A 25,751-nucleotide genomic window follows, 5' to 3' on the forward strand; every position below is an offset into this window, starting at 1 on the left:
TTTTACAGTATGCCCTGGTCTTTCTTTCCACTAAAAAAACTATACAGGCAAAGGAAGGATTTGATGACTTGGACTTAAGTTTTCCTTAATGTTTAAAATCAAGCCAGACATAAAAATATGTAATATTATCATCCTGTAGGTGACAATGCATGATGTTACCTATTAAAACATGTTTTTTTTTTCAGGATGGCACTTATTCTGTTCTCACATTTTTAAAGTGGCCATTCTCCCCCATCCTTTGTTTGAAATGGCCACAAAAATAGTAGAACTATACGAAAAGGGAGACCTTGTTCCTCCTTCTTCAAGTAAACAGAGGCAGAGGTGGACAATCTCTTATTGCTTCAAGCGAACAAAGCCAAAAGAAAACAGTCCACTGACAGTAGCTTCAGTGCCGGCGTGCACAAAAAAGGGAAATGGCCGCGAGACCCAAACACCTCAGCTTTTCATAAAGTACTATCTTCCACAAGCTATATTTGTAATTGTTGACTTTATTTTCTTTCTAACTGCATTGCGATTGAATGCATTGATTCTATTCATACCTAGTCAATATAGATTCAGCTCAAGCGCCCAAAATACATGCGCGGTGAAAAAAGAAGACATATGTAGACATTGACGAACAAAAGCAGGTCTGTATCCCCTATCCCATTTTTATTTGATGACAATTCAGTTCGCGTGATTTTTCCAAAACGTAAACTGAAGTTGATTACAATATACTAAAACAAATGGAAATAATTACCTAAAGAAATTTCAGTAGCCTTTGGTCTCGATAACTAGCACCTTATAGCACCTTTGAATTTTTAAACAGGTCTTGTTTGGGAAGGTGGCAACGATGGAAATTGTGTTGAAAACATGTGCTCGAGAGTTCTTGCAAATCAACGAGTCCGGATACGAGGAGGAGGTTTCCGGGAGGGATCTGGATCTCTTCCTATTGAACGGGAAAGCAAGAATGACAGATGAGACGTACACTTATAACAAAGCGTCTTTCAACTTTTGTTACCTAAAAGGAAGATATGGCTGGCATTAAAACTAAACATTTTTCTCTGTGTCATCATGATCTGCAAGGTATTTCAGGTAATTTGCCTACTTCAACAATATATCTAATAGGAACTTATTCCCTCTAATTCTTATAGCCGAGTGATAAGTCGTATGGAAACCTCAGTAATATATCTTGGCCTTCCGGAACATCTCTCTTGGCCTCAGGATCAAAACTGAGAGGGTGAGTTATGCAAGCCTCCTTTGCAACTGGCATTGGTCGATCTTTCAGGCAATACATTATATGGCAAATTCTACAACGACGTTTATTGTTCCGTGACAATAACATTTAATAATAATAATAATCCTAATAGCAATAGCAATAATAACAACAATAACAACAATAATAATAATAATACTAATAATAATAAAACATTTACTCAAAGGGTACAATACATTTTTTCAACCCATGCGCGAGCCGGTTTGCGTGTGCGGAGGGGGATGTACTCCTATATAATGACCTATTTGGGTTGACTGCACTAGAAATGGTACCTTTTTCATCAAAAATATGCATCAAACAGCAAAGTAGGGTAAAATCGTTCTATAGACATGGTATTTCCTTCAGGAGTAGGGATTCCACAATTTGAGGTGCAGTATCCAATCCATCTTTTTCCCCACCTCTCCCGCTCCCGATGAGCACTTGGCGTCATACCTGCCTCATTCATTCAGGGATATATGCATTGCCTTTTACATGCACCAGCTCTTAGCTTTCCCCGACAGATAACCCTGCGCATGCAAATTGAAGGGAATAAACTACGCAAAGAACTTGTCTATTAAGGTAAGTTTAAACCATGGTGCCACTTCAATTGGCGTTTTCAATTTGCAGGTCTGGAATATCAACATGTTCAAATCTGCGATTTCTGTCCAAGACAGTCCCTCAACTGACGTTCCCACACTTGGTGAAGAAGGTAAGCCCTCATAGTTCACATTTACGGGGTAACATAAAGAGGAAACTTCACAATAACATCCCAATGCTTCACAGAACCAGTGATTGAGCTAAGCAAAACCAAATTGCTTCAAGTTGGAGGAAGTATTTACCCAAAAGCAGGAGCCACAAACGACCAACAAGGTACTAAATAAATAGAGCACGTCACCATAAATGCAAACTTGAGATTGACTTTTCTTTCGTTTCCTTCAGTGAAATTCTATAACATTTGCAAGAGTGGTGAAAGGTATTTTACCTTACATAGAGCTCGTTTTTCAGGAGAGTTCTTTTCGCTGCGGTAAAAGACAGAAATTTGGAAAGACAGAATGAACTTCCTAAACCCTTCATTTTCGTGTTCAATTCCATGTACTGTAAAAATTACATGATTTTATTGGAGGAAACTACCTACCCACCTACACCTACCTACCTACATACATGCAGGTTTTTGTGCAAGCGCTCTCGGATGACGTTCTCTTCGGTAAATTCATTCAGCATTAGTTACCATTACTGACACTTCATTTGCATCGCTTATCGGGCGAACCATTAGTTTCCACCGTTCAAAATATTGTTCGTGCTCCCGATTAGCTACATTTGCAATCAGTACACATTTCATTCACTACGATTTTCGTGGGTAACTTTCAGTAACATGATAACCCTGTGGGGCCACCGAATTGAACATTGACAAGAAGAACTGAGTGAAATCGGTGTTTTGCTTAATCCATTTAGAGACCATGTACAGGGTACTGACATTCTATGGCACAACAGAAGCCTGGCAGGCATTGGGCTACTTGGATGGCATTCCGTGCGAAGCTAGCTGTGGAAATTAAGAATCCACTTCTAAGTGATTTTAAAGTTGGAGATGACGTTGTAATCAAACTATAAAAATCAACACCATAAAAGACCAGGCAAATGAAAAAGGGCGGAATGTACACAAGATGGACATGAAGGTATAGATCGGTTTGTATTAAAGTCAGATACGACTGTGGACTTGAAGAATAACTAGTATTTTTGGAACTCGTTTCCAGTGGTCTTCCTATACTAATTACGCGAGTGATAATCTTTTTGTCCCCGCCATGGAATTTATTTATTCCGGTCAGGTTCAATTGCTTTGTTGTGGTGTAAGCAGAAGAGAATGACCAGAGTATTTGCGTTTTCTTCAGGTGAACATGAAAAGACGACCCAGTACAAGACCACCTCGAGGGGGTTTGGGATACCCCCACCCAAGAAATTTGAAGCCAATCACTAGTTTAATTTAAATGCGTGGGAGCATCTTCAACGTGCAATGTTCTGAACCTATAATGTATTGTTCTAAATTGTTCACGGGGTTGTTTCCTCTTTCTTGATAACTTTGTTATACCTCCAGTTCAAAAGAACTTATGTACTTTGTGTTGCTCTACCTTTCTCAGGAAGTGCAAACTCAGATGGTTGTTGCGCATCTAGCAAACCAATTCAAACAGGTCACCAAAGGCATCCTAGATGAAACTCCTGAGTGAGAAGGACTTTCCAATTATCCTATCCAGTTACACGTGCGCCTACCCGAATAAAATGATTTTAAACTTGAACTTCTTCTGCTCAGATCGAAACAATAACAGTACTTAGCCGCCAGAGCAAAATGCCCATCGATGAGGAATTGTTCCGGACTTGTCAGCGTGTCAATGTGTGCGCTCAGGGGGTTTGGTGCTCGACCGTCGTAAAAACTAGTTCCGTAAATGTATCCACAGTACTTTTTTGACACACTTTTGCATTTTTTTAAGTGTTATACAGGCTTCATTCTGGAGGGGAAAGATGCCGGAGATAATGAGGATGTTTTCATGATGGAAGCGGCGTTGAGTGGGAAATTTGAAAAATACTTGGGCAATGACGGGACAAGTACGAGTCAGGGATTGAATTCAGCGCATGGAAAAATCTGCCTGGCATTTGCCCACTGGACTTTTCACTTCAAGGACGAGGCATTGGTAGTTACTGACCTTCAAGGTAAAGTTCCTTAAGATGCTTAAACATCAGTGACCACAGGTCATCAAAGCTCAAGCTACGACTGAAAGGAGCATTTGGAAAACAGTTAGACTTTCAAAAGCCTTCTGATCCTAGCCAGCCCGAGCTTGTTTATAGCACCAATGTCGAGAAGGAAGAAATTGTTGAGTCTTTGGTTTCACAATCATATATCACAGATGGTGGGTTAGAGCCTGGAGTGGAGGAGATAGCTGAGCAAGACCCAAGAGCCAGGAAGGACGTTGCACATCAGGTTTATCATGCGTCAAAAGAACTGCGAAACCTTCTCCTGGACGTGAAGCCAGTTCTTTCATGGCCACCAAAGGCTGATGAGTTACAATGACGCTGCTTTAGTGCCTGATATGCTGTACAATATCCTGGCTTGATTCTTACCTCAGATACTGAATTTAGTACTAAACGGGTTACAAATCTACCCAATCATGTTCATCACTGGATTCTTTCACTATGACAGGATCTAATTCACTGTGTTTCCCGGGGATGCACCAAGACTCCCAAGCATGTCCTACTATCCATGACAGTCGAAAGCCTCACTGGGAATGCCAAACTGGTAACTCTCTTGAACAGATTTGGTCAGGGTCTTTCATATTCTCAGATTGAAGTGCTTAAGACAGCAATTGCTGGGCAGCAAATTACAAATCTCTGCAGTGGTGTACGTTGCTGACCGTGTGCAATCCCAGTGTTCCTGCCGTTTTCTGTTGTGATAACAATGACCTTCAGGAGAAGACTTTATCAGGTATCTAAAGAGAAGGACACATTATCCTTTTTTTTATCTCTTTCCCTTATCTCTTCGTCTCTTCAGCTCATCTGTTTGTACTTTAAAGTAAACTATTGATTTATAGCGCACATACAATCGTTTATTTATATTTTATAAAACAGGAACTATTTTGTTCTTAATGTAAGACTCTTGTATCCGTCTCCTAATAGGCAAGGGAACGACACACTGCACTAATGGTATTGTTGTCCAATGAATACCGCTTACCTGTGCTCCACCACCAGACATTCAATTTGAAGAAGCGCTTCCTAAGAACCGCACAATCACACTCATTGCCACCGATGTTATTCCTTATCATTCCGGTCGCCGACAGGGACCTGCTGCTGTGCAGATCAACATCAACCAAATGATACAGACTATACCAAAAAAACCACACAGAGAGCTCGCTCAATCGACTTTGGATGGATACTGTGTTGACAGCCACTTGAAGATTTGTTGTTTGCAATGTCTGCAGAACATCCTCAAGTCATACCAGCTTGGACAGCGTTCAATATTAAGATAATGGAAGAGAAGGGTCTATACCAGATATACAGACTATACCAGAAACCACACACGGTTAATTAAGGGGGGAAGAGTTTAGTGCTCCGAGCAAATAGAAATCTTTTTGCCAGGCTCCTGGTCATCGGACAGAGTCGACAGATTGACCCAAGAGATCTCCTCAGTCACGCACTAGTACCCGTGCCTTGGTCTCTGGCAACCTACGATGGCTCACTGGCTAAGACAAACAAGTCTGCTCTAGCGAAGCTTCTGGAGGATGGTGTGGAGATCCTTCTAAATCTACCAAATGCTTCTGCCGTAATCGTAAATGCCATGGCACTACTGCAACCCTACCTAGAATACCAGATCGTTTCATTGAGCTTGCGGATCTTATCCTCAGTGCAGTAATCAAGCAGGCGGGAGAATCGAGGAGGATAGACTTTGTAGCAGACCAGTACCCACGCGTCTCAATAAAGAACATTGTACGGTGGCCCAGAAGGCTCAAACACAAACAAAAAAGAAAACGCAATTAAAAAAAAGAAAACGCAAATAAAAAAAGTAAAACACAAACAAAAAAAGAAAACGCAAATAAAAAATATAGAAAACGCAAATAAAAAAAAGCAAAACGCAAATAAGAAAACGGAAATAAAAAACAAAACGGAAGTAAACAGGAAAAACGCGTAGGGACTGAGCTCTAGGATTGTTCGCCATTTTGTTCGCAGAGAAAAGAAAACATTCTACCACCGAAGATGTAATGGACAGAGAGGAATTAAGACCATTGGTTGAACACTATTTTCATCTTGGATTTGAAAATCAAGTCATTGTTGACTTCCTAAACAATCGACATGCAGTCAGGCTAAGTCTTGCAACTTTGAAACGACGGCTTCGTGACTACGGTCTCAGTAGACGTGGCTTGGACGTTGGCGATCAAGAACTTAGGGAAATCGTGCGAAGGGAAATATCCGGACCTGGCGAACTTGGAGGTTACCGAGCAGTTTGGCACTCGCTGAGATTGAATCATCACATCCACGTGCCAAGAGCAAGGGTTGCTAATATTCTTCGGGAGCTAAATCCAGCTGGTACGAGAGAAAGGAGACGCAGAAGGTTGGCAAGACGGAGATATACCAGTTACGGTCCTAATTTCTGCTGGCATGTGGATGGTACGATTAGTGAAGTCCAATTAGTGCATATGCTAATTCTTCCAGCCTGCAGAGCAGTCTGATTTGATTAAGCACCCCTTGTAAACCTTGTTAGTCATTAAGACTGCAAGTCACAATAGTGATCAGCATCAAATTTCTCCATGCCATTTATCAATGTATAATGAAAGAGAGAAGATACGAGTATTAAGAAATGATCACCAGTGAAAAATTCTCTAGATGTTTTAACCTCTTCCTACACAGAACTTCAGCGGGGCTTGAATAAGCTCTCTGCAAAGGTTTCTAAAGGGACTGTTACTTATTTGTTTAAAATAAAAAAATATTCTCCGCACTTGCCTCTATATCAGTGTTACACAATCTGCTATTGAGTCTGTTGAAAGTCCCAAAAGTCAAGAAACAACTTTTCCTTACTGACTTCAGTGGTCTCTGTACATTTTCTTTTAAAATGTGTAGGAAGAGGTTAAAACATCTAGAGAATTTTTCACTGGTGATCATTTCTTAATACTCGTATCTTCTCTCTTTCATTATACATTGATAAATGGCATGGAGAAATTTGATGCTGATCACTATTGTGACTTGCAGTCTTAATGACTAACAAGGTTTACAAGGGGTGCTTAATCAAATCAGACTGCTCTGCAGGCTGGAAGAATTAGCATATGCACTAATTGGACTTCACTAATCGTACCATCCACATGCCAGCAGAAATTAGGACCGTAACTGGTATATCTCCGTCTTGCCAACCTTCTGCGTCTCCTTTCTCTCGTACCAGCTGGATTTAGCTCCCGAAGAATATTAGCAACCCTTGCTCTTGGCACGTGGATGTGATGATTCAATCTCAGCGAGTGCCAAACTGCTCGGTAACCTCCAAGTTCGCCAGGTCCGGATATTTCCCTTCGCACGATTTCCCTAAGTTCTTGATCGCCAACGTCCAAGCCACGTCTACTGAGACCGTAGTCACGAAGCCGTCGTTTCAAAGTTGCAAGACTTAGCCTGACTGCATGTCGATTGTTTAGGAAGTCAACAATGACTTGATTTTCAAATCCAAGATGAAAATAGTGTTCAACCAATGGTCTTAATTCCTCTCTGTCCATTACATCTTCGGTGGTAGAATGTTTTCTTTTCTCTGCGAACAAAATGGCGAACAATCCTAGAGCTCAGTCCCTACGCGTTTTTCCTGTTTACTTCCGTTTTGTTTTTTATTTCCGTTTTCTTATTTGCGTTTTGCTTTTTTGTTTGCGTTTTGCTTTTTTTTATTTGCGTTTTCTATCTTTTTTATTTGCGTTTTCTTTTTTTGTTTGTGTTTTACTTTTTTTATTTGCGTTTTCTTTTTTTTAAATTGCGTTTTCTTTTTTTTATTTGCGTTTCCTTTTTTTTATTTGCGTTTTCTTTTTTTTAATTGCGTTTTCTTTTTTTTATTTGCGTTTTCTTTAATGTTTGCGTTTGAGCCTTCTGGGCCACCGTAACATTGAGCATGAGAAGCGGGGGAGATCAGGACAGTTAGCTGTCCAGATTAGAAGTCCACAACAGCTTTGTCCGCAACAGTGGAAAAGGTTCCTTGCCAATGGTTTGAACAAGACCGACCTCATGGAATTCCTTGCAGATATGTGGGGGACCAACCAGCGCTTTCCCAAGAAGATCTGAGAAAGAACGCTGTTTGTTTGTTTGTTTTTTGGGGAGAGTTGCTCCAAGATAAGCGTTGATGCTCAAGGTAGCATTTCCTCCAGTATTGTGCTTGAACTCTGCAGCAACCAAGAAGAGGCAGATACCTGAATGTTTCTGTATGCCTTGCATGCCTCTGACGCGGCCCATCAACAGATCTTAATCAAGTCATCGGACACTAAAGTAGAAGTATTGGCGTGCGTGCTACTTTCAAGAGTACATAGGTGCTGACATCTTTCTTCTCAGTGGCACAAGAAGTCGAGCTCGTGTCATCAATGTCACCCAGGTCTGTGAGCAGCTAGGTGTCGAGGTGTGTCGGGCATTACCAGGGCTACATGCACTCACTGGGTGCGACACAGAAAGCTCTTTTGCTGGAAAAGGGAAAAAGGCGGCTCTTGATACCGTGAAAGCTGACGAAGACAGCAGAGCAAGTATCCATAGAGTTGGTGATTGTGTCCCACCAATGAGAGAAGATCTTAGAAAAATGGAGAAGTTCGTTTGTTCACTTTGCAATGGTGTTAACTGTTGTAAGGTCAACAATACAAGATACAAGTTATTCTGCAAAAACCAGAATCTACAGTCATACCAGCTTCCTCCCACCCATGCTGCCCTACAGAAGCATCTACAATGTGCAAACTACCAAGCTTATGTTTGGAAACGTGCACTGGATGCCAGAATTCTAAATCAAGGACCAGATGGTCAAGGATGGCGAGTTAGAGGAGAGGCGCTGCAGATTGACTGGACTGACCTCGCACCAGCCCCGCAATCTGTAATTGAGCTAATGTGCTGTGGCTGCAATGGAAAGTGTGAAACCCGTAGGTGCTCTTGTGTCAAGACCGAGCTCCACTGCACAGATGCATGTTCTTGAGGGGAAGAATGTGTCAACTACGACAACAGTAAATTCAGCAATGATGAGGACAACTCCGCCAGTAGTGAGGAAGAAGATGACCTGTAAAAGTTACTTCATGATATACTGTATTGCGGATGTGACAAATTTCTAGAAAAGTTTCTTGAAATCTAGCATCAATGCAGATTATATATGAAGAACGTTGCAAGCGTTGCTATGGAAACACGCAATGCCACTGGCATTGGTTTATTAGTTAGCAGTAGGCATTGCTTTATCGAGATGTATAATGATAAACTTTCCATTGCTCAATAAAGTGAGATGCACCGCTCAATAAAGAGACGATTGTTTTTCCTTGGCTTTTACCAGTTGTGGCCCCAATCCCAGAGGAATGCCAGTTATCCTTGCTTTCCTGCAATAGCAATTTTCCAGACATTGATGCATCTTTGGGACATCTTGAATAGCATTAAGGTGTCTCAGAGCAGACGCTCTTACTGTAGAATACTTTTATGGGCGTTTTCTCGAGTTAAATACATAAAATTTCATTTTGTATTCGAAAAACCACATATTTTCATAACCAAGAAGTATTTGACTGATGCCTCTTGCCATGGAAACCAAACACCTTAGGTCCGATAACACATTTGGGTAGCTTATGATACAACAACTATACGTTGCAAATTTGAACCAATTTGGTTAATGTTTGTTAGAGGTATGGGCCATTTTTCTTCTCACCAAGACTATAGTAAGCAAATTCTCCCCACCCCACCCCCCATGGAAACAGCCCAATCTCATTATAGCACACATTACCGGTTTGCAAACAAGTAGATTCTAAAAATGTAGGTAATAAGCTTTAATTTGATACCCAATTCACTATATCCTATGAGGGGTGCTACGAGGCATAACGTTTAGGCCCCTTGGCTAATTGATCATGAAGTTCTCATTGGCAAAGAAGAATTTACAATGGAACAACTTCTCTCCAAACGGAAAAGAAATGGAAAGGCCACACAGGCACAGCAGACATTCTCAGTAGGTAACAGTAACGGCTAGATCTAGAGATATTTTGTTTGAAACTGAATGATTCTGTGAGTCAAATTGTTTTATAATTTGAGCATCAAAATGTGCCACTTAAAGATCAGAACAATCAAACATTCTCAAAGTCGTAGTTTACTGTAAGCAGCAGAATAAGCTTAAGCTTGATCATTTCAGGTGTCATCGTTCGTCATACAAAACAAGAAACATAATATTTATTTTTATCGCAAATCAAATGAGTGGCCGCGACATTTGCTCGGGTAAATGAAAGTTTGCGACCAGATTCCTTCGTTGGTTGTTTTAAGCTCTTTAGCTTTGTTTTCCACCAAAAGGATAAATTGTAGTCATAATTATTTGCAGTATGTTTTGAGAGAAGCAGCGAAGATTACTGTTTTATGGGACAGTATGCCCCTCTCCAGGGAAATATCTTCCAAGGTCATGGAGAAATTCATTTTAAGGTAAGCTTAATCTTAAGTTTATCACAAGAGTCGACCTCTTTAGCTGCTTGGGCGGTTTGTTTTCCCATTGTAGACCACTTGATGAAACTCTTGAGAATTCTTGCTTTCAAATTTATAAATAGTTGCATGTATATAAATGAATAATTTTAGGAGGGATAAAACAAAAATTCTCCAGAGGATATCAAATGGTCTACAATGGGAAAACAAACCACCCACGCCAAGCTTAAGCTAAAGAAGGTCTATTAAGCCTGACATTGCTTTTTTGTCATGGGAAAGAAATGCAATATTCAACATATTAAAATCAATTTTATTTCAGGTAACAAATGCACTCCCAACACTGAACTTTTGGAAAATTAGAGAACAGTTTTCTAAAATGATGACTTGTAGACATCATCTCAAAAACACAAAATTCTGGAAAAGGTCAGAAAAGGTGAGATAAAGTTAGGAAGAAACATTAAGAAAGACTGGGACTGGCAATGGCGGAGTAAAGACGTGTTGGAAAACTGTCCGCCTAATATTACTCATTTGGATGACTTAATGGAAGATTTCTTTAAGCTACTGCTCACTAAAAGAAGAACAAGTCAGTTATCCTCCAATAGTTCTCTAGATACGTCGCCAGAACATAGAAACTTAAAGAATGGGACAATTCTAATTCTTTCGAAGCTGAAGGCGATGAAGGTGACTATATTTTCCTATCTGCTCTGAATATGGCCGAAGTCATTCAAAAACAACTGCAGGATATTCTTAAGAAGCTTGAAAAGCTGGATGCCATCGAAGAAGCAGTCAATAATCTCGGAAAGGCTTTCGAGAAATTAGAAGGAAGGATACACACTCTTGAAGACGCGTATGCTACTACCAAGCGTGATCTTGAAGATCTTAAACAAAGTTTAAACACAAACGAAACAGATAAAAACATGACAACCGAGGGAATACAAAAGCTCGAAGACAACACAAAATCGAGTCTCGCAGCCCTACAGAAAGAGAATGATGAGCTCCGTCCCAATTTTAAAGTGATCGAGGATAAGAACTTATAATTGGAAGCATATTCTAGGCGCGAAAACATTAAGTGCGGCTGACTGAGAATATTGAGAACTCACAGTCAAAACTAACATTTCGGATTTCCTCATATTTTGTCAGGAGAATCCCGTTGGAGAACTATTTACGAAAATATCAATAAAACTTTCCAAAGATTTTTCGTTTTCGAGAATTCCAGCATAATGTGAAATGTGGTGATCGCGTCGCAGCCGGCGTTAAATTTTGACGCGATTTGGTGCATTTTCAAATCATTCGGGAAGTAAGACGGCTTACCGTATTAAAACAACCTTTTGAAGTTAAGTTAGGCATCCTTCTGAAAATACGGTCTTATGAAAATATTGCTGGAGGATTCTTATTTACATGTAGTTTTCAAAGTCCGAAGAATCCTATTTTCAGCATTTTTGTTGACGCTTTCAATTGTGGAAACTTTGCGGACAAAATTCTTTTCCTGGTACATCGAAATTTACAATGAAAGTTACACTAAAGAAAAGCTCTATTCTTGTGCTGAAGCTTATAAAAAATCAGCTTGCATAATTTAAAAGCCAGCCTTTGACGGAATAAAACACACAGGGAATTCTTGACAATTTTCTTCAAAAAATTCCAGTGGTCACGCAAGGACAAGATGGCATGTTTCAATAAATTATTGTTTGTGTGCTATTTTTAGTGGAGAATTATAAAATTCTTGTTGCAAAACTAAATCTCATGATCTAATAAGTTTTGTATTGTTTTATATACCTTAAATAAAATAAGTCTAACTAGGGAGTGAGATGTAACCCCAAATTTGAAAACATTACAACTTCACGCTGATTTAAGTGTGTCATTGAGAAATGGGTGACTCCACTGGATTTTGTTGCCTGAAGGCTCTCTTTATTCCTTTGGGCATTCACTTCGGCAGCCGAGAAGAATGATGCAAATTAGTTCATTTTTACTCGGTTGAGAAAAGGTGAGAACTTTCCAGGAAGACCCTGAAGCGAATTCAAAAGACAGGAACAATAGCCTAATTAAGCAGCCTTGAGCCGCGAAGTTGCGAGAGTATTCCTTTGGTCTCTTATATTTTTAGGAACTCTGCGGAATCACTGCAGACATTTGATGGTTTTGAGTTCTTCGCAAAATATTTTAAGCTGTTATTTATATCAATGAACGAAGAGTCTTTTGAGAGCTTTAAAAAGAGATCTCAAACGTGGTGTTTTGATCACTGTAAGCCGAGTTTTGATATTTTTCGTCAAGCGGTGCTTAGACCAGCAAAGTTATTACACTTAATTAAATTTGTGCATGGCATGATCATCTTCCCGACGCGTGTACTGTGTGGAAATCAAATACCATCTGTTTAATGAAACATTCTTCACGAAAAAGCTAAAGCATTGATTTGTATTCCCTAAAGAAAGTGTGAAAAGGAGGAGCTGTGAAAAGAGTTGCAATTGGGGTCACCATCTATTAATTAAATTAAAGAACCTGGTTTACTTTATGATCTACAACGTCACCATGCACAAAACACAACAAAATTCTCCCTGAGAATCCGAATAATATCACAATAACGAATTTCTAATCTGTGGCCAATAGCCTCTCTTCCTCGTTGCCTCTTCTAGCATATAACAGAGAGCATTAGACATAAACTGCCTTGTGAAAAATGGTGACCCGTTGGTAAACCCTTGAAACATGTCACCACCAACGGACTACTTTGCTTACAATCTTGTACAAACCGTTCCAGTCACTTTCTCTACTTTCAGTAAACTACCTTTGTGGAAATACTAACTCGGCAAAACAACGAGGATAAGGGGGGATAATTTCCTGCTCCTGCTGAGGTATTTAGTAGATTATAAGTGAACGACATCATAGCAATAATCCTCCATAGCGCGAAAACAAACGCGCTATTTTTGTTGTGACCAAAAATACTGCATACTTCAAATTCTTCCCGAACACAGTGCTAGTCAAATTACTTGGGAGAGATCTCGCTACCCTGCCCTCTCAATGTTGGCTCACAAGTTTGACAAGAACAATTGCCGAAAACAACATTGCGAGGGGTGAGAAGAGCAGGAGAAGGACATTTACCGCTTGGTTGTGAACTGTCTTAAGGGAGCTTGACTAGCACTGTAGGTAAGCAATGTGCGATTTCCATGAGAAATGCTCGTCCAAAATCACTTCTAGAAAAAACAGTTTCACTTTCCTGAGCTAGAGTATGATCACAAAGTTCAAGCGTTGCCTTTTTTGTTTTGGCTTAAATAACATGTATTTAGTTTTCTTAACATTAATTGAGAGCCTATTAGCTTGAAACCAAGAGGTTAACGTAATCAATTCAAAATTCACATTCTGAATTAGGAAATTGAGATTTTTATGGCAATGGAAGACATTAGTATCATCCGCGAATAAAATAAATCCTAATTCTTTTTACACGTCAAAAATATCATTAACATAAATCGAAAACAACAGAGGTCCAAGGATGGAACTTTGTGGGACCCCACAATTAACAGATTGGGTAGATAAACAGTGGCCATTGTATTGAACAAAGTATTATCTGTTGAGAAGATAACTTTGAAACTAATCTAGAGCAGTCCTGCGGACTCCAAGTTTTCCTAAGAGAATTTCATGGTTAACTGTATCAAAAGCCTTGGATTGGTAAAAAAAACACACATGCCAACAGTGTATTCTCCAGTGTCAATAGCAGATTAAATTTTGTCATCTAACTGGATAAGTGCCTGGCAACAATGAGTCAAGCTGGTTACTCGATGATACCCTCTGAATGACTTTTGAAATGGCATGGTGTGAAAGCTGATAAACTACCAGTACTGTCCCGTTTCTTAAGTCACAGGCTAATACCCTTGTCTTAGAAAGGAATGCGACAAGGGGGGGGGGGGGGGGACCAGGAAACCTGTCTTTGTTGGAATAGATACTATTTTGTCCGAATGTACCGTACGACAATAGAACTTTACGCATAGAGAATGCAACTAATTGAAACCAACATTGGGTTGAATTGGGTCGATGATCTAATAACTTTATAAGTTCCAAGTTGGGACGCCTTCACAAGAGAGATTTCTTTGGTATTTCTAGTTATCTTGCGTGCTCTTTTCCCTCGATACAGAAAGTATTTATAGAATTGCCAAAGGTGAGGGAGAACAAAGTCAACCCTTACCCCGGGGATTAGCCTATGAGCGTGTTTTTTAAACAGAGGCATCAGACGAGTAAGGTACTTTGAGGTGGTAACATCAATGGTTTCCAGGTACATGGAATCCGATTCAATGCTTTCCTTGGTAAGTTTTCTAACAAATGTAACACCAGAACTTACTAGAAATCCATAACCCTACAGCAGTAGAAGGTGGAGGGGGGAAAGCATGGAAAAATCGTAGAAACTAAAACCTATGAAAGTAGTGGCATCACCCTTCCTTGACTTTCCGACGGTTTATCTTACTTCTTTTTAATAACTTCGATTGCAACGCGTTAGTACACGCATTTGTTAAACGTCTTTTATGGAGTAGAGTTCAGTTCCGATAAACAGCGCATCTGAATCTCTCATTGCAAAATTTCTGGCAAGGCATGTCCTCGACATCGGCATAATGACTCGAGTGGCTTTAATTGAAGTGATACCTGTGCACAGATTACATGTTAAATACGCGAGGGAAAGCTGGTCCGTACTTTTGTCACACATCTTGGAGGTCTAAATATGACTTAAAGCGTTGTCAGCATTGTTTGAATTGAGTTTAATGCTAAACCGGCAAATTTGGCAGTGCGCTATAGCACAGCACTAAATTTTATTGCCTGGAAGAAGCATGTTACACTGAAGTGGCGTAAATACCGCACTTACATCAATGAGGATATTGAAAATTCAATTCAATTTTTTTGTTGGCAATTTATTATAGGTCCTGTTTAAGACGAGTAGTAGATCGAGAGAACTGCGGGACACAAGCATTAGTGACGGTAATTACTGGCTATTACTAATGATTATTTCGAATTGTTAAGTAACTTGTCTGAACACTTCTTGATTCTTGGAATGATTCATTTGACCCATTTAAGTGACCATTGAAAATGGTTTTATGCTGTAACTAACCGAATTGTTTGAACAAGAAACTGACAAAAACAAAACATTCAAAGAACGGAAAAATAGATACCCAGCATCACTTGCGTAGTGTTCATAAAGCACGGAAGGAGACAGAGAGAGTTCAAGCTGTGTCTCCCGTTATAGGATTCGCATTGTAGAAAACAATTAGCCTGATCAGGAGCCATAAACTGGCTGATTATGGCTCCTGGCCTGACTGAATTAGTAAACCAATCACTTTTTTTTGTGATCGTCAGATGAGCGTTACAAACGTCCGCGTGAGAGATTTTCAAGAACGCGGGAAGACAGGAGGAAGAGGTTTGAGGAGTTTAGAGGTAATTTCATAAAAAAGATCCCTTTACACTGTCTGAATTCAGTGCGAATTCGTTAAGTATTTATCTTGCTCTTTATATACATTTTTTACTCCCCATGGTTAAAACACCAAAGTCCCGTGAAATGGTCTAATGAGTATCAGGTTCATTGTTCTTCCGTTTAGTTTACAGTAAAAATGTCACATCTGGCTTTCGTCTTTAGCAGCCACAATGCGTAGTTTCCGGGAATTTGAAAAAAACATAAAATGTGATTTTGAGAAAAAGTTAACGAAATCAAGAATTTTTTGACTTGCTCACCGCTGGGCATGCTGCTCAAAGTTCTCTTAAATTCTATGGCAGTCTTAATCGAAAAAACATATTTATAGTATTTCAGAGGTTTCTGTGTTTGTGCAGCTGTTGAATAAGTTTTTGTATTTTCTAATAGGGGAACATCAAAGTGAAAAGAAGCGTTCATCACTTCCCGAGCATGACCTACGAAGGAGCTTAGCTTGAGCGAAAGGTGTATTATGTCATACCTGAGGTGAAGTTTAGCGGTTGGTCGCCAGGAGTGAATTCGAAGAAAGTGAAATTTTTTTATTGCCTCGTAAACGGCTTGTATTGTTTTACCGCAGAAATCACGCGGTATGAATTAAACTCCGGTTCTGGTGAACAGCCGCTGGCCAAAGACCCTGAGGAGTCTAGGTACTTGATTAAGCTCTGTTGTTGTTGTGTTTATGCGAAGAAACGGGGATTAAAACGACTAATAAATTAAAACAAGAAAAAAAGGTAAAAAAATAAGTGGACGAGGCCTATATGAATTTGCAACGAGGCAATTGAGAGTAGAAATAAGATGATACCGCTTGGATTTTTAAACAGAATCAATCCTTGATCGCCTGATGGTATGTCCATTTATACCATGCAAGACAAAACAGATACTTGTCTCAGCTAAGGACCTACGGGTCAAGTATGCAACGAGCCAATCTCGTACCGACTGTCCTCAGGCTTCTTGGTCAGCGAGTGGGCGCCAGGAGAGAATCTGGGGTCCTGGAATTTTATTACCGCAGGTTTTCTAATTTTTGCGTTAAAACAATGGAAGCCGTTATGAGCCGTTACGGGACAGCCAATCAAAAAATTTAAATAAAATTCCAGTTCCCCGGAGTCTCTGCTGGCGACCACCCACTGACCAAAAAGCCAGAGGACTCTGGGTACGAGATTGGTAACGAGCAAAAAATATACTGAATGTTACTCCCAAGATGCAACTTGTTATTAACACTGCGATTTAACATCACACCTGCAAGCACAATGAGATAACTGAAAAGTTGCATTTTCGTTATTTTTGAACACCGTGTACTTCAAATTTATCTTGTAAAAAACAAATCATTAATTGGCCAGCTGTTGGCTAACGAAAACACAACTATAACCGGATTCATAAATACAAAAGTTAAGCTTCTTTCCACCTTTTATTAAAGTAGCCTGACTTGCAGTATAGCTTTCAATGATACGACAATAAAAATTATTCTATAACTGTAACTATATATACTCACATTATCCTTTCCTTATTCCTTCTCTTAGTTCGCTGCTTCAATTGTCGAGGGATAGGCCATAAGGCCAAAAACTGTCCCTCGGCAACGATAAAACGGTCGAAGCAGGCGGCTGGAAAGTGGAAATCACTTACAAATAAGATTCAGAGGTTAGACGACTGGAGAAGAGGAGGTCAGTCTAAGTGACCAAGGAGAGAAGAGGAGGAGAAGCAAGAGGCCACATCAGCGAAATCAAACATGACAATAAATTACTTCCATTATTATCAAGAGCAAAGCTCAATTAAATTCAATTGAGATTTTTTTTTCGAGCGTTGTTAATTGTTCTTTCGTCCTATAAAGTACATCATTTTTTAATTGAGCTTTTTATATTAATTTTTCCTTTTTTGTCGGCAAAAAACCTACCATCTTAATTTTTTATAATGCTACTGTTGTAAAGGGAACAATGCTCCCTCGAACTCACCGGGCCCGACTACTGCATTAAAAAAAATTGCGCTGATTGCACAGTGAATTACGAACATGTTTTACATAGAATTGTAGATTTGAAAGAAATTGTATTGAAAGCTACAAGCTTTGCATTTGGCAGGTTGATCGCTTTTCTAAAAGTTTGACTAATTGAATGTACATGTATATAATAATAATAATAATAATAATAAGCCGTTAATTAAATTCGATCATTTCTTCTATTTTTATTAAGGCAAATAGATTAAATTAAAAATCTTTTCATCCAGTCATAAATGATCTTTTAATTCTAGTCTGTGCCCCTCGAGATATAAAAAAGTATACAGTAGTTAAACAGCAGTAATGGAAAGGCATAGGAGAGACAACCCTGTTGTTGTATATTAGCACTGGAAAAAAAAAAAGACAAATTGAAACGGCCAATTAAACACTTATGATACTCCAGGCTTGCGAAAGTGATAAAACAGTGACCCACAAACTTCTTGCACAAAAACCATTTTCAGACATTAAGGAGATACAGCCAGTTTCTTTTTTTTTTTCTTATCTTTCCCATAAGCCAATGAGGGCAGCGAGAACACGACAAAGATCGAGCGCAGAGCTAAAGAGCAAAGATATACATCAGTGGCTCATGACGCTTCTTTCCCACGCTTCCAGCCAACAATTGAGGACCTGATCCCTTACATCTAACAAATGTAGCCGTTGTTTAACGGCTAAATCGAGGGTCTGATATATTATTTGCAACATTTTTTTTTACGGCTAAATCGAGGGTCTGATATATTATATGGAACAAATTTAGCCGTTAATTTACGGCTAAGTAAAGGGTCTGAAATATTATATGCAACAAATTTAGCCGTTGTTTAACGGCTAAATCGAGGGTCTGATATATTATATGGAACAAATTTAGCCTTTAATTTACGGCTAAATCGAGGGTTTGATATATATGTATGTATGAAACAAATTTAGCCGTTAATTTACGGCTAAATAAAGGGTCTGAAATATTATATGCAACAAATTTAGCCGTTAATTAACGGCTAAATCGAGGTTTGTATATATTATAGTAACTGACTAAGTTTGTGGCTAATTTTTTTTTTATATTTGTAGAATGCATTTGTTGCAAAATTCGCCGTTGTCTAAAACTCCAGGACGAAAGTAATAAGGGGAAATATAAAGGTTTTTTTGATGCTGAACTCGAAAAACTTGGGAGACCAAACTGTTTTTGAGGGGCAACCTTGATACAAAAGACTCAGAGAAGCTTGCTAAAAAGAGATTTTCGAGATATGGTCTGAATTAACCTATCAAGGCTGAATAGAAACAGTAGAATCCTTCCTCACACAAAGCTTATGGTATAATTCTTTGATTAGAGCGGTTTTCTATAAAAGATGATATCAAATAGGCATTTCTCATGTGAATCAAATAGTTAAGGAAAAACCAAGTACTTTCTTATCACCAACAGAATTTGAAAGCAAGTATCATACCAAGGTTTGCCCTTTGACACTCTATGGAATGACATGTACCCTCCGAGAGCTTTGGAAAAATCAAAAACCTCATGGTATACCACCAAATTGTAATGAACAAGAGTCTTTCACAACTGCCTTTTTATAATTAAAAAAGCCCAGCAGACTAGCTTATCAAAAACTGGTAGAAGCAAAATGAACCTAGTTTAATGACCTTAGCTCCCACGAGTCTCCTGTAGCTCAGTGGTAGAGCATCCGAACTAGTAATCGGAAGGTCTTAGGTTCGACTCCTGATAGGAGCACTCGGATTTCTTTTTTCCGAGTATACCTGCGTCACTTTCTTGAATAATCATCATTCTCATTCATTCACCAGGCTGGAAATATACCATCACATTTCTTTCATATACCACACGTTTGACATTCAAATCCTAGCAGTATGCAGGATGTTTGTCCCATGAACCTAGTTTAATGGCCTTAGCTCCCACGAGTCTCCTGTAGCTCAGTGGTAGAGCATCCGAACTAGTAATCAGAAGGTTACTCGGATTTCTTTTTTCCGAGTATGCCTGCGTCACTTTCTTGAATAATCATCATTCTCATTCATTCACCAGGCTGGAAATATACCATCACATTTCTTTCATATAAAATTTCTAGTCGGGAGAAATTGGAGTAAGGTTTTCTCAGAAGCTCGTGATTTAATCTGGCACAACGCATACATGACTGCTATTAAATGTACCAAAAACACCAAACTGTTGAATTTCAATTTAGATTTCTTCACCAAACGTTAGCAACAAACGTATCTTTAGTCAAAATGGGGTACAAGGATGACATGTACATTTTGCCATGAGGAAGCTGCAAATTTCATGCATCTTTTCTGGAACAGAACTTTTCTGGAAACACCTTATTGCTTCTCTAAAGGATTGTAACTTTTTATCCGAGGACTATCTTCTTAACAATCTTGTTGTCTTGGGTCTGAAGCCTGATACTTCCAAAAATATAGCTGCAATTAACTTTCTTCTGTTACTTACGAGATTCTACATTTGGCTTTGCGGAAGCAAAGGAAATATTCCAACTATTGAAAATTTTAAGCTTTTATGAAACATTATAAGAAAAAAAATGGAACCTTCTCTTTAGTAACCTTTTACCAGTTTGAGGTCTCTCTCTCTTATTATTATTTTTTTTTTTGCACTTTCCTTCCTACCAGACATTGCCTTTCTTTTTCCTCGCTTCAATATTCAAAGTATATAAAGCTAAATTTCAGTGAATCAGCAGGCAAAATATTTTTCATTTCTTTTTCTTTTTCCATTATCCCTTTTATATAGTGGATATACATGTGTATGTATGTATGTATGTATGTATGTATGTATGTATGTATGTATGTATGTATGTATATGTGTGCGCGTTTTTTTTTTGGTAGTGTAAGTAATCCTTATTGTAAATATAGGAATTTAGCTGTATGTTTTTTTTTCATATAAGTAAACAGTAAGTATTGTAAGGGTTTGTATTGTAAGTAGCGTTCTGTTGTAGTGGTGTATGTAGCTTGAAATTGAAAGTGATCTAAATAAAAAAAATTATTGAAAAAAACATTAACTAAATATTATTATAATAATTTTACCGGGCACAGAACTCATTTTAGCCCTCGCATGCGGCTTGGGCTAAAATGAGCCTGAGTCAGGCAGAATTCATATTTACGCCCACGAACATCAACTCCATTGTTATATTATATTTTAATTAAAATACCTTAGCTTAATTAAAGCCATTATCCTTTTTGACCATTTTAATTAACCAAGAGAACACATCAGGCAGCATATAGGTTCTTGCTTCTTACCTGTCTTTCTTACTCTTGCCTCACAAATCTCAAGTTGTGTTGCCTTGCCGTTTTCATGGCTGTCCTCATATACAACATATCCAGAGCTTTCATTGATAAATGAAAACTCCCATTTCTTTAATGGTGATAACGCCTTGAAGTTTCTCTAGCAGTATATACCAACGTACTTTTGTAATTCCCTAGCTTAAGTTCAACTAGGGAATGGCACGAGAGACCAGGCCAATGACTAATATCGAAGAGCATGTGGCTATCAGCACAGTGGAGGTTGTCCAGCAAAAGCTGAACAAAAATGGAAGCTGTGAATTTCAGCAGGGGTAGGCTATCTATCTACAACTGTATTGGAATTTTCTTGATTATTAATTGTTGTTATATGGAAGATTATTATTTTTAGAGTGCAGTAAGTTTAAGGTAGATGTTGCAGTTACCCAGTAAATGTTATAATGGATTTCATTAATTTAGGGAAGAGGTTCTTGTCATGCATGACAATAGGAAAGTGGCAAGAGCTAGTAGTTTCCTGAAGAAGTCGTCGTCAAATGGTATGGTATTTTAATGTTTATATCAGCCCTTTCCACTGTTGTTAAGTAATAATAGTTAGTCCCAGTAGTATGGATCTAAGCTCACAATTAAGACAGATTCCATTCAAAGTTCGAGCAATAAGTGAAAAAATTAGTTACTAAAAATTTACTCACAGCACAGTAACTTTTGGAATGCTATCTAAAACGACTCACTTTGGTTAATTTCTCTGAGTGACCCCGCAATTAAGTCCTAAAGCATTCTTGAGAAACTTAATGTCAAACATCATAATAATTTTTTAAAGTTTGTGTTATTGTGTTTTTAACTAAAGCGAAACATCTGTTTTAAGTGAAATATGGCTAACTTCAAGTTCAATTTTCTCTCGTTTCAACACTTCAGAGGACTAGTTGCATGCAGGGACTAGTCCCCTCATGTGTGCCGACCTTAAGTTTTGGAGGAAAGTCCTGAAAACCACGTGCATTCAAGTGACAGGTCCTTCCTGAAAATGATGGCAAATTATAGCCGGTCAAATTGGCAGAGGAAAAATAAAACTGGAAGTGCCAAACGGAGAAAAGTTTCTTGAAGATATTGAGGTATGGTTTTGCATTACATTTTTCAGTTCCATACACTTATACATGAAGTTGACTACTAATAAGCTACCACACTGTGATACTGAGAGAAAACAACTTTGGTTTATCATTTGAAGGGACATATATAAATAGCCCACTACAAAAATACTATGTCTCAAGGATTCTTCTTTTAATTTGGTCATGTATTGTATTTCAACTCGGCAATTTATATTTCAACTATCATATTGAATAATTTATAAGCACATGATATGGTTCCAGTACTAGTGAATATCCTATATGTCCTATATGTCTGACTTGATATCCTTGAGGAGGCGACTCCGCCACTGTTCGCCATTTCAGCGATCATAAAAATTAATACGACTTTGAGGGTTTAAAGCAGGTCAAAAAATGTCTTGGAAGGTTACAATTAAGCTAGTTCACATGTCCTCATTAAAAATCCTGATAAGTAATCTGATTATTAATATCCTTTTAGATGATGGCAGTAACACCACTGTATGTACGTTTACTTTAAAGAATGTTAGCAATTTACCATAAACACTGGCAGATAAGCTGCACTTTAATTTAAATGTATAATTTTCGTAACAAATCAGGAGTGCAGCTTAACTGATGATAAAAGAATTTTAATATATGTTCATTTGTATTTACAGAATAGGACGTTTTACTGGCCCATGAGTGGGATTAAACAAAAGGGACCTTTTGCAGGAGGCAGATCAGGTGGCAAAGGAAATGTCACTTCCTCAAAGTCTCCACCTGTAACTGTACATGTAACACTGGAAGAAGCTTCAAGCCTAACAGCAGCCCTTGCCTCCATTTTACCACCACCAATGCCACCTACAGAAACCAGCACTGCCAAAAGGTACACCACCACCACCCACAACTTCACAAGCACTGCACAGAACACTACCACTGCCACAATTAACACCACCATCTTCACAGCCCTCCACTCCACAAGTCATTGATGCCAACACATATAGATACCAACCTCGTCACAGTCATCTACCACATGCACCAAAGGAAGAAAAAAGAAAAGATCCCAACCATGGGGTTTATGTACCAGTCACTGACAACAATAATCAGGAAGCGGAAGAGTTACCAAAAAAGGCCAAGAAAAACCAAAAAAGTTTTTATGCATACGACTAAGACTTAATTTTAAATTGTTAGAAACTTTTATTTGTCTTAATCAGACCATGCCGCTACTCTGCAAATGTTTAAATGTTGTCATGGTTAATGTTTCAATTTTTATCTATGAAATACTAGAATTTTGTTATTTAATATATAAATATTTTTATGATGGGAGGGTTAGTTCTAATATATACCAATTTTAATCCACCCAGAGACATCAAAACCAAAAAGGTATTTGAATCTTGATAGTAAAATGTATGTTTTAATACAAATTGGCCTTTAATTTTAGGTAGGTTTATTTAATAATTTTTTTACTACATGAATAAACTATTATATAACAATGATTACCTATCTTTGAAAATGTGTTTCAAAATGATATGCAATAATGTGAAGTCTTGTTTCATTACATATATACCTTTATAAAATATTTGAGATAGTACGCGCGCTCTCCTTGGTCGATAGGTGTGTTCAGATGAGAGTATGTAAACACGGTTGTGACATCACGCTTACTGTGTCTCCCGGCACAATTTGAAAACATTTCAAAGCTTTCGAAACCTCGCAAAGTAATTTCAAGTACAACTGTTAAGGAAATGGTGAAAAATTTCCCAAAATTTTGATCGGGGTTTGCCTATCTCCCCCCCCCCCTGAACCCAAGGGAAAAAAAGCAAAAGAAAGAAGAACCACAGTGCTTTGCCTGCCTCGCTAGACGACCTCATCGAGGGAGCTCAAGTGAAGACGACAAAATATGCAACAAATACGCAATAAACATTTTGCAAGGTAATTTGTGACCTCTCACGCGAAAAAGTACACTAACGGCTTTCCGTTCAACGGGTGAAAGGCACGGCTGTCGAACGGGTAAGAAAAGGCCCATGAAGCCGTTTGAAATGGATAAAACCGAACGGCTGATAATTTATTCCGCACGGATTGGTATGACGGCAGAACGGCTTGACAAAAGTTTCGAATGGATGGTAATCAGGGCTGAACGGCTAAAAAAATTTCGAACAGTAGACCTCAACGGCTGAACGGAACGAGTAAACATTTAATATTATTTCGAACGGATGGTCCTGAACAGCTAAACGGCTCGAGTAAAATTTCGAACATATGATCATGCACTGGAGAAGGGATTGTCATGACTGGCTGCGAATGGAACTAACGGATAACCATTAACTGTAGAACGGCTCATGTTTTAGCAATAATTATTTATATATTGTTTCAAACGGATGGTTAATGACTGGCTGCGAACAAAACAGACCAAAGATTAATGCTTATTACTTTCGCTACGCAAACCACTCGCTAAATGCTCACCTTTACAGCGAAAAATGCCTTTTAAAATACCGCCACATGCAAAGATTACTCGTCAACGCGTCCCCTGACGGTCATGGTTGTTTGCCGTAAACATGCCACCCAGTCCATTGTTTACTAAAATTAAAATACATACTCTTTTAATACTGCTATTCAAGTTTTTTTTCCTTCTACTTCTGGCAGCTTCACTTGTTATCACCATGCTAACCCACACTGACTTTTTTAGACTGCAAGGATACATTGTTGTTGCTCATTCAAGTATGACTCTGAGATGCTCTACGAAAACTGGCCAAAATTTGCATAGAGTTCTAAACAGCCGTGACAGGTAACGCAACATGATTACAACAGCCAATCCGTATCAATCACTTGGACATGTGGGCGCGTTGTCGTGACAACTACACTGTAAACTCGCGTGCCACTCGTATTTGCAATTATCAAACTCTAAGGAAAGACCATGCCGGAATGCAAGTTAGCTGATAACTTACTTGACAGCGAGGAAATCGTAGAAAAAGTTGAGAAGTTTCTAGAAGAAGGATGTGGGTGTTCTCAGGGTGTGAAAAGTGGCCACTGTTCTCAGCAATTTCAGAAAGATGTTGTGCTGTGTAATTTAAAAAACTGCCTGGAGTTACCACATGGAGAGCTCGACCTCGTCATACTGGCGAACATCCAAGCGCTCACGATGATCGATGCCATTGGGGAAAATAGAAAGCGAAGTGCTCGCTGCAATTTTCTTTACCTGACCCGTCCGATCAAGTGTGAACTTGTGATTTTTTCCCAGCAGCGTCATTAACTATTATTCTATAAAAATTAATATGAAAGTGCTCATTGAAACGAAAAAAACAACAGGACAAATTTTTATTTACAGGTGTCAGTCAATCTGATTCAAAAACGTTACTAACAGGCGTCGGTCTGCATTGACAAAATAATTATCGAATATCGAATGCCGGTTATTTAGACACTTTGCCACAGGATTACCTTTGGCAGGGCCTTAGATTGGTGACAGGCTTTCGAACAAGTTGCAGAAATTCTACAATAATTTTATTATGGCTGTTTCCAATTGAACAGGTCATGAACGGGTGAGTTTTTTTTGCAATGCAGAATATAAACAAACTTGCTCTAGACAAACAACAAAAAAAGAGCGATTGAATGCTTTGATGCTTTTAAATAAAAACTTGCTATGGTCATCACAAATGAAAAACGTGAATAGAAACA

General features: G+C 38.7%; 2 long non-coding RNA genes and 1 pseudogene across 3 annotated transcripts; all 3 read left to right on the top strand.

The window, feature by feature from the left end:
• Nucleotides 1-343: 343 nt before the first annotated feature.
• Nucleotides 344-997, top strand: LOC146487959 (uncharacterized). The gene is made up of 3 exons (XR_014867433.1): nt 344-450; nt 544-626; nt 806-997. It is a non-coding gene; the product is annotated as an uncharacterized LOC146487959 (long non-coding RNA).
• A 524-nt stretch (nt 998-1,521) lies between these two features.
• LOC146487960 (uncharacterized) lies at nt 1,522-3,446 on the top strand. The gene is made up of 4 exons (XR_014867434.1): nt 1,522-1,940; nt 2,015-2,101; nt 2,684-2,904; nt 3,364-3,446. It is a non-coding gene; the product is annotated as an uncharacterized LOC146487960 (long non-coding RNA).
• Nucleotides 3,447-5,970: 2,524 nt separating this feature from the next.
• LOC146487961 (uncharacterized) lies at nt 5,971-24,570 on the top strand (annotated as a pseudogene). The gene is made up of 11 exons (XR_014867505.1): nt 5,971-6,320; nt 8,279-8,847; nt 9,811-9,902; nt 10,266-10,379; nt 10,680-10,793; nt 21,196-21,326; nt 21,472-21,548; nt 21,925-21,931; nt 22,012-22,118; nt 22,629-22,631; nt 22,763-24,570. The product of XR_014867505.1 is annotated as an uncharacterized LOC146487961 (transcript).
• The last annotated feature ends 1,181 nt before the right edge of the window (nt 24,571-25,751 follow it).

The sequence above is a fragment of the Pavona decussata genome, unplaced genomic scaffold (assembly GCF_977016875.1).
Source record: "Pavona decussata unplaced genomic scaffold, jaPavDecu1.1 SCAFFOLD_12, whole genome shotgun sequence".
Lineage (NCBI taxonomy): Eukaryota > Metazoa > Cnidaria > Anthozoa > Scleractinia > Agariciidae > Pavona > Pavona decussata.